Source organism: Arachis ipaensis, chromosome B09, assembly GCF_000816755.2.
Source record: "Arachis ipaensis cultivar K30076 chromosome B09, Araip1.1, whole genome shotgun sequence".
Taxonomy (NCBI): domain Eukaryota; kingdom Viridiplantae; phylum Streptophyta; class Magnoliopsida; order Fabales; family Fabaceae; genus Arachis; species Arachis ipaensis.
This window is the reverse complement of record NC_029793.2, coordinates 47912777-47920758: the sequence shown is the minus strand read 5'-3', so window position 1 is coordinate 47920758 and position 7982 is coordinate 47912777. Positions and strand designations below refer to the sequence as shown.

Here is a 7982-nt window from a genome sequence, read left to right as displayed (position 1 = left end):
TAAGAAAAAGATTTTTGAAAAATATTTTTAAAATTTTCAAAAATAAATAAATAAAAAAATGAAAAAGATTTGATTTTTGAAAAAGATTTTGAAAAAGATAAGATTTTTAAATTGAAAGTTTGATTTGACTCGTAAAAACAACTAGATTTTTAAAAATTTTTTTGAAAAAGTCAATCCAAATTTTCGAAATTTATGAGTGAAAAAGGGGAAGATATATTTTTTTTATTTTTGAATTTTCAATGATGAAAGAGAAAAACATGAAAAAGACTCAATGCATGAAAATTTTTAGATCAAAATGATGAATGCATGCAAGAATGCTATGAATGTCAAGATGAACACCAAGAACACTTTGAAGATCAAGATGAACACCAAGAACTTATTTTTGAAAAATTTTTTATGCAAAGAAAACATGAAAGACACCAAACTTAGAAATCTTTAATGCTTAGACACTAAGAATTCAAGAATGCATATGAAAAACACCATACAACACAAAACAATATAATATGAAGATCAATCAAGAAGGTTTATCAAGAACAACTTGAAGATCATGAAGAACACTATGAATGCATGAATTTTTGAAAAATGCAGAGAATTTTTAGAAAAAATGCAGTTGACACCAAACTTGAAATTGACTCAAGACTCAAACAAGAAACACAAAATATTTTTGATTTTTTATGATTTTGTATTTTTATTTTATATTTTTCGAAAATTAGTGTGAAAAAGAAAAATAAGGATTCCAAAATTTTTAATATGAATTCCAGGAATCTTGCACTCTTATTCTAAAGCTCCAATCTGAGGGTTAGACATGGCTTTACAGCCAGTCAGGTTTCAACATGCTTCATGAAACACTAGAATTCATTCTTAAAAAAAATTTTTTTTTGAAAATAAAACAAAAAGAAAATTACCCAATCTAAGCAACAAGATGAACCGTCAGTTGTCCAAACTCGAACAATCCCCGGCAACGGTGCCAAAAACATGGTGCACGAAATTGTGATCTCAGGCAACGGCACCAAAAACTCTGTACGCACATCTTAATAAATCGTTTTTCATTCACAACTTCGATACAACTAACCAGCAAGTGCACTGGGTCGTCCAAGTAATAAAACCTTACATGAGTAAGGGTCGATCCCACGGAGATTGTTAGTATGAAGCAAGCTATGGTCATCTTGTAAATCTCAGTCAGGCGGATAATAATTGATTATGGAGTTTTCAAAAATAAATAATAAATAGACAGAAAATAAAGATAGAAATACTTATGTATATCATTGGTGAGAATTTCAAATAAAGGTATAGAGATGCTTTCGTCCCTCTGAACTTCTGCTTTCCTGCTGTCTTCATCCAATCAGTCCTACTCCTTTCCATGGCTGGCTTTATGTAAGAACATCACCATTGTCAATGGCTACTTTTCATCCTCTCTGTGAAAATGGTCCGATGCGCTGTCACTGCATGGCTAATCATCTGGAGGCATCACCGTTGTCAATGGTTGCTTCCCATCCTCTCTGTGAAAATTGTTCGATGCGCTGTCACTGCATGGCTAATCATCTGGAGGTTCTCGATCATACTGGAGTAGGATTCACCCTCCTTTTGCGTCTGTCACTACGCCCAGCACTCGCGAGTTTGAAGTTCGTCACAGTCATTCAATCCCTGAATCCTACTCGGAATACCACAGACAAGGTTTAGACTTTCCGAATTCTCATGAATACCACCATCAATCTAGCTTATACCACGAAGATTCTGATTAAGAGATCCAAGAGATATTCATTCAATCTAAGGTGGAACGGAAGTGGTTGTCAGGCACGCGTTCGTGGGGGAATGATGATGATTGTCACGTTCATCACATTCATATTGAAGTACGAATGAATATCTTAGAAGCGGAATAAGTTGAATTGAATAGAAAAATAGTAGTACTTTGCATTAATTCATGAGGAACAGCAGTGCTCCACACCTTAATCTATGGAGTGTAGAAACTCTACCGTTTGAAAATACATAAGTGAAAGGTTCAGGCATGGCCGAGAGGCCAGCCCCCAAACGTGATCAATATGATCCTAAAGATGAACTAAAAAATCATGAGATGTCTAATACAATAGTAAAAAGTCCTATTTATACTAAACTAGTTACTAGGGTTTACAGAAGTAAGTAATTGATGCATAAATCCACTTCCGGGGCCCACTTGGTGTGTGCTTGGGCTGAGCTTGAATGTTACACGTGCAGAGGCTCTTTCTGGAGTTGAACGCCAAGTTGTAACGTGTTTTTGGCGTTCAACTCTGGTTCGTGACGTGTTTCTGGCGTTTAACTCCAGACTGTAGCGTAGAACTGGCGTTCATTGCCCTTTTGCGTCATCTAAAATCGGCCAAAGTATGAACTATTATATATTGCGGGAAATCCCTGGATGTCTACTTTCCAACGCAATTGGAAGCGCGCCATTTTGAGTTCTGTAGCTCCAGAAAATCCACTTTGAGTGCAGGGAGGTCAGAATCCAACAGCATCAGCAGTCCTTCTTCAACCTCTGAATCTGATTTTTGCTCAAGTCCCTCAATTTCAGCCAGAAAATACCTGAAATCACAGAAAAACAAACAAACTCATAGTAAAGTCCAGAAATGTGAATTTAACATAAAAACTAATAAAAATATCCCTAAAAGTAACTAGATTCTACTAAAAACATACCAAAAACAATGCCAAAAAGCGTATAAATTATCCGCTCATCAATATACAATGAATTCCAAAAACATCTATGAAGATCAGTATTAATTAGATGAGCGGGGCTTTTAGCTTTTTGCTTCTGAATAGTTTTGGCATCTCACTTTATCCCTTGAAGTTCAGAATGATTGGCATCTATAGGAACTCAAAATCCAGATAGTGTTATTGATTCTCCTAGTTAAGTATGTTGATTCTTGAACACAGCTACTTTATGAGTCTTGGCCGTGGCCCTAAGCACCTTGTTTTCCAATATTACCACCGGATACATAAATGCCACAGACACATAACTGGGTGAACCTTTTTCAGATTGTGACTCAGTTTTGCTAGAGTCCCCAATTAGAGGTGTCCAGGGTTCTTAAGCACACTCTTCTTCACTACAAGAAAATAAGCTTTCTGCCACGCTTTTAAAGTGTGCCGAAAAGTGCTAAAAAGCGTGCCTATAGCTTTTCGCCACGCTTTTTGAGCTATCGGCACACTTTTGAAAGGGTCACATCCGCCAGCGTGCCAGTTGCTCTATCGCCACGCTTTTGTGGATCTATCGGCACGCTTTCTTTTTGGCCACGCTTAAAAGCGTGGCCATAGGTGTTAATCTATCGGTACGCTTTAAAGCGTACCGATAAGTTCACAGATCGCCACGCTTTTGAGGCGTACCGATTAGGTTGGTTTTGGCTACGCTTCAAAAGCGTGCCGATAGACACACACAACCACGCTATCGGCACGCTTTTAAAGCGTAGCTCACCAACTAAAACCTTTTGCCACGCTTTTAAAGCGTGGCCTATTCCTTTGTCAAATTAAAAAAAGGAGAAAATTAGAAGGTATAAAAGAATTGATTTTTTATTGATTTACATGAGTTTTTTACATGCTATAATTATAATTAAAAAATTACAATTCTATAACAACTAATAATTGAATTAGGACAAAATAAATTTATCATTAGAACTTAGGAGATCACTAAAACTATCCAATTTGTGGCTAATTGATGATGAATCCCGAAAGAGAAGCTCCATTTACTTCACCTTTGGGTCTCCCCTATCCAGTCAAGAATATAAGAACAATCTTCTCGCTTCAAAAAATGCCCATCACAAGAAAGTAAATGTTAATGTTGTTCCAACAAGAAATATATTCAATATTGTGTTTGTACACTCGTCTTCTGCACACAATCTAAACTAGTTAAGACACAGATGTTGGCTGAGGACACAGAATTGTTCTGTCATATCCAAGCTTTGTATCTTGTGTTGATCAAATAAGAAAGGACAGGAATCTTCACATAATTACTACTTGAAGAATGTCCAAGCATATATTACCATGAACATCTACATTTGGATGGAAGTAGGTGCTTTCAAATTTGACCTTTGGAGCCTTAAAAGGGTAATCATTGGGAAACAAAAGTGGCAACTTGTACTCAGTTCCTTCAAACACATGTCTTTACTTCCTGTTATTGTCCCTTTCCAGCATAATATGTTGTCCTCCTCAGGAAATGCAGATATACCTGAATCTCCGCTCATCTAAAATTCCCATGGACACAAAGCTTCAATAATCAGTAATCTTTTTCCAAATACAAGAGAAAGATCATATATATGTAGTGGGCATATAAGCTTCTTACCATTAGAGTCATCAGTTCAGATTGCAATCTGTTCAATAACAATGGCCACAAAACAATAAAGGAGTTAGAAAGAAACAAGTACTTTAAGATCTTTTTTTACTAGGAACACAAAAGAATCAAAACTCCATTGTGAAAACTCAACCCATAAAAAAGAACGTGCTTTCTTGCTAGAATAATGTAATAAAGATGAAACAATACATCTTTAAAGGAAAAGACAGAGAACAAAAAGGAATTCATGATTTCAAATAACATAAGTTCTCCTTTTCTAATGTTATATGGTAAGGGCTGCATCTGAAGTATGTTAGGCCGAGCAATATTGACCCGTACTTCACCCTAACTTCTATATCCAGCTGCATTAGAGAAAATATAACAAAAACATATTCCATTGATTTAAGTAAGATGTTAGACACTTCATATACAAAAATTAGCTCAACTACTAACTGAGATGTCTAAAATCAGTGCAGCTGGCCCTGGTACTACTAGAGACAAAGTGCCAACACAAAATTGAACTGGTTCCAGCATCTTACTGATCACCTAATACGACAATCCTAGCAATCAGAACAAGGAGGAAAATAATAAATTGTTTGTTTCAAACAGAATAGAGTTCTACATAATAGTTGAGAAGTCAATGCTCAAAGTAGTCATGTCAAAAGTGCTCAAAGTTTCACCTTAGCAAATATTACATGATTCTACATTTATGACATGTTTAAAACAAACTCCTAGAGTAGGGGAAAAAAAAGATAAGCTTAACTATTTCATTTTTAGCCATTCAAAAAACCACCAATAAGAGGAACTAAAAGATCAGGGGAAAAAAAGATAAGCTTAATCAGATGATTCCCACAGGAATTTGATATTCCCTTCTGTTGTTCACAATAAGCTTTATTTTGCATCTATCACATGTTTCATGTACAACATAAGAACATAGTTAGAGAAACTTACCATCTTCAGTTTCCTGAGTTCTCTCCTGGCCATCTTCCCCCTCCATCTGCATTGTGCGACTATTGCTCCTACCTTAAGCCTCTTGTAATATTTAGAAGCTCTGTGGAACCTATACCGAGCCTGCCATATTTGGACAGAGATTTTAAAAACTGATCGTGCTTGTGGCCGATCCTGATAGATATTACAATAGTCTAACTCAAATCATACCTGAATATATACATGTAAATTTTTAGTTCACCTGGTCCTTATTATTTTATTTCAGTTTACATATATAGCTAAGATTTTCTTCTATTTTGAAATTATTGAAACTTATGGTTTGAGAGGTTAAATATACAAGTCAATACATTATCACAAAAGCATACCTAGAAGATATCAATAAATTATAGAAGGTTTGAGAAGAAGATGAGCAGCGCTGAGAAGAAAGGAGTAGGGGAAGAATAGGAGGAGTAGCGCCACCACAGGACAGGCAAAGCACTAGCAGTTCAGCACAACCTAGCAGCAGCGGAGCACTACCACAGCTGCAGCAGAACAAAACCAAATATCTAGAAGTTTAGAGAGAGTATAATTTTCAAACCTGTAACTATTAGAATAATCTTAATCATAGCTTTATCAAAAGGTTGGGCAGTGAAGCAGTATAATTTTCATGATGCTTTTCTAAATGGAAATCTAACCGAGACTATTTACATGTCTCAACTCCCTAGTTTTGTTTACTCAAATTCAAACCTTGTTTGCAAACTAAACAAGGCAATATATGGTTTGAAATAAGCTCTGAGAGCTTGGTATCTAACCATTACTGCCACCTTACAATCTTTTGGATTTAGGAGCACAAAATCAAATCCTTTCCTCTTCACACATTTTACATCTACTGGATATTGTGTTTACTATGGATCGAATATTGGCTGTAGTGTTTGTAGAACTAATCCAAATTCAAAATTTGTTAATTGAGCTCAAGCAACCCTGTCTCACTACTCCTACAGTGTTTTGTGACAATATGTTTTCAGTTCTATTATCTTATATCCCAAAACTCCATAATAGAACCAAACACTTCAAATTAGACTTGTACTTTGTAAGATGATGAATCAAGTAGTTAGGAAGCCAAACAAATCTTAAAAGCAATCAACTAAAACAAACTCAAACATACCGAGGATACAGCTTTATTTTCATGTTTTGTAACACCATTAGCAGTTGATTTCCCAGCCTTTGAACACCTTTTGATGCTCCCACTAAGCAACAAAGTGGATTAAGAATGAGCTATGATATAAAACCCTACCTTGAATGCCTCCATATGGTTTTAACTTCTCAAGAACTAAAGCTAGAAATGGTCCATGAATGTCCAAAACTTACTGTCATTGCAGCAGAGGCTGGCTTCAGAAGTTGTGCAGCTTCAGCAAAACTGCTTTGCACAGAAAGTTGCCTAGATAACCAATCAAAAAGGTCTTTATGCCCCTTCCACATCAAAGCAATTGTAATATAAGGAACCTACAATAGTAGCATACTCAGAGGATAGACACAAGACAGAAGAATCACTTAAAAAAAAGATTGAAACAGACCATTTTATCAAATTGAACTCCTCCCAAGTCAAATTGAAGTGTAGTCTTACAAATGTTTGAGAGTGGAATTACTTTCTTGACTTACTTTCTTGACCTTCAAGCCTCTGAACAGCATGGACAAAGGAGAGATGAAGATTAGGAGTCCAACGAAGCCTTGGCATCTTTGATCTCACATATTGTCTCACACCACTCCCTCTCTTTCCTTCTCTTGATGCTGTGCTGCTGCTACTTGGGTTTGTTGAATTCCCTTCTTCATTGTTATCCTCCTCCTCCTCCTTTGCTTCATTATTATTCTCTTCTTCCAATTCCTCATCATCACTCATAGTCGCTCCTTCATTCATGTCAAATGAATTTTCCACCCTCATTATCATTACTACTCTTGCCACCACTTCCTTCATTATATAACATGATGGAAGAAAAAATACAATCAAATATCTCATCGTTTTTCAGTCATAGAAGTGTAAGGGATAAAGCTAACCTTCCCAGGGTGATTATACAAAGACGAAAGATCAGAGAAAAGAGATGGAACTCCCTGGAGAGAATACAAAAGAAAGAAATCATAATCAACTTCGAAAAACCTGAACGAGGCATAATTTGAAGCTAAAAAGAAACTTGAATACCTTAGTTAGGAGAGGCCTAATGTAATTATCTGCTGCTGCTCTAAATTTGTCACCTTGCAAAAAATCTAGAGGTATTCTATGCCAAACGAGATTCAGCAAAGAATGAACTCAAATAATGAGCACCACATATCAGTAGCTGAGCACTACCACAGCTGCAGCAGAACAGAACCAAATGTCAAGAAGTTTAGAATAAAAAACCCTAAACCACGGATCATATTAGAACAAAAAATAGAAAATTAGAAAAATAAAAAAAATGAAGAACCAAGAAAATCAAATTCAAAATCAAATAATCAGACCAAGGAAAAAATTGACCAAATAATTTACCACGGCATTGCGAACGTTGAACATGGCTGACGGAGGTGCGACGAGTGAGGGAGAGGGAGACGTTGGCGCGACGACTTTAGAGAAGGAGACGGCAACGCGACAGGTGCTGAACCACAGAGGGAGGAACGGCGATTGAGGGTTTGCGAAATAGAGTGAGCAATGATTGAGGTTCCGAATCCAACGAGGGTTTGCGAGACAGAGACCACTGAGGGAGTAGGAGGGCACGCTAAGACAGAGACCACTGATGGT

The 7982-nt window shown here is 36.5% G+C and overlaps 2 long non-coding RNA genes across 2 annotated transcripts; both read right to left on the bottom strand.

Annotated features, from left to right (window-relative positions):
• On the bottom strand, nt 3514-5033 carry LOC110267110. Its single transcript, XR_002354448.1, has 2 exons — nt 4301-5033; nt 3514-4202 (listed from the first exon to the last, which is right to left on the bottom strand). It is a non-coding gene; the product is annotated as an uncharacterized LOC110267110 (long non-coding RNA).
• Nucleotides 7287-7748, bottom strand: LOC110266609. The gene is made up of 3 exons (XR_002354049.1): nt 7734-7748; nt 7410-7561; nt 7287-7321 (listed from the first exon to the last, which is right to left on the bottom strand). It is a non-coding gene; the product is annotated as an uncharacterized LOC110266609 (long non-coding RNA).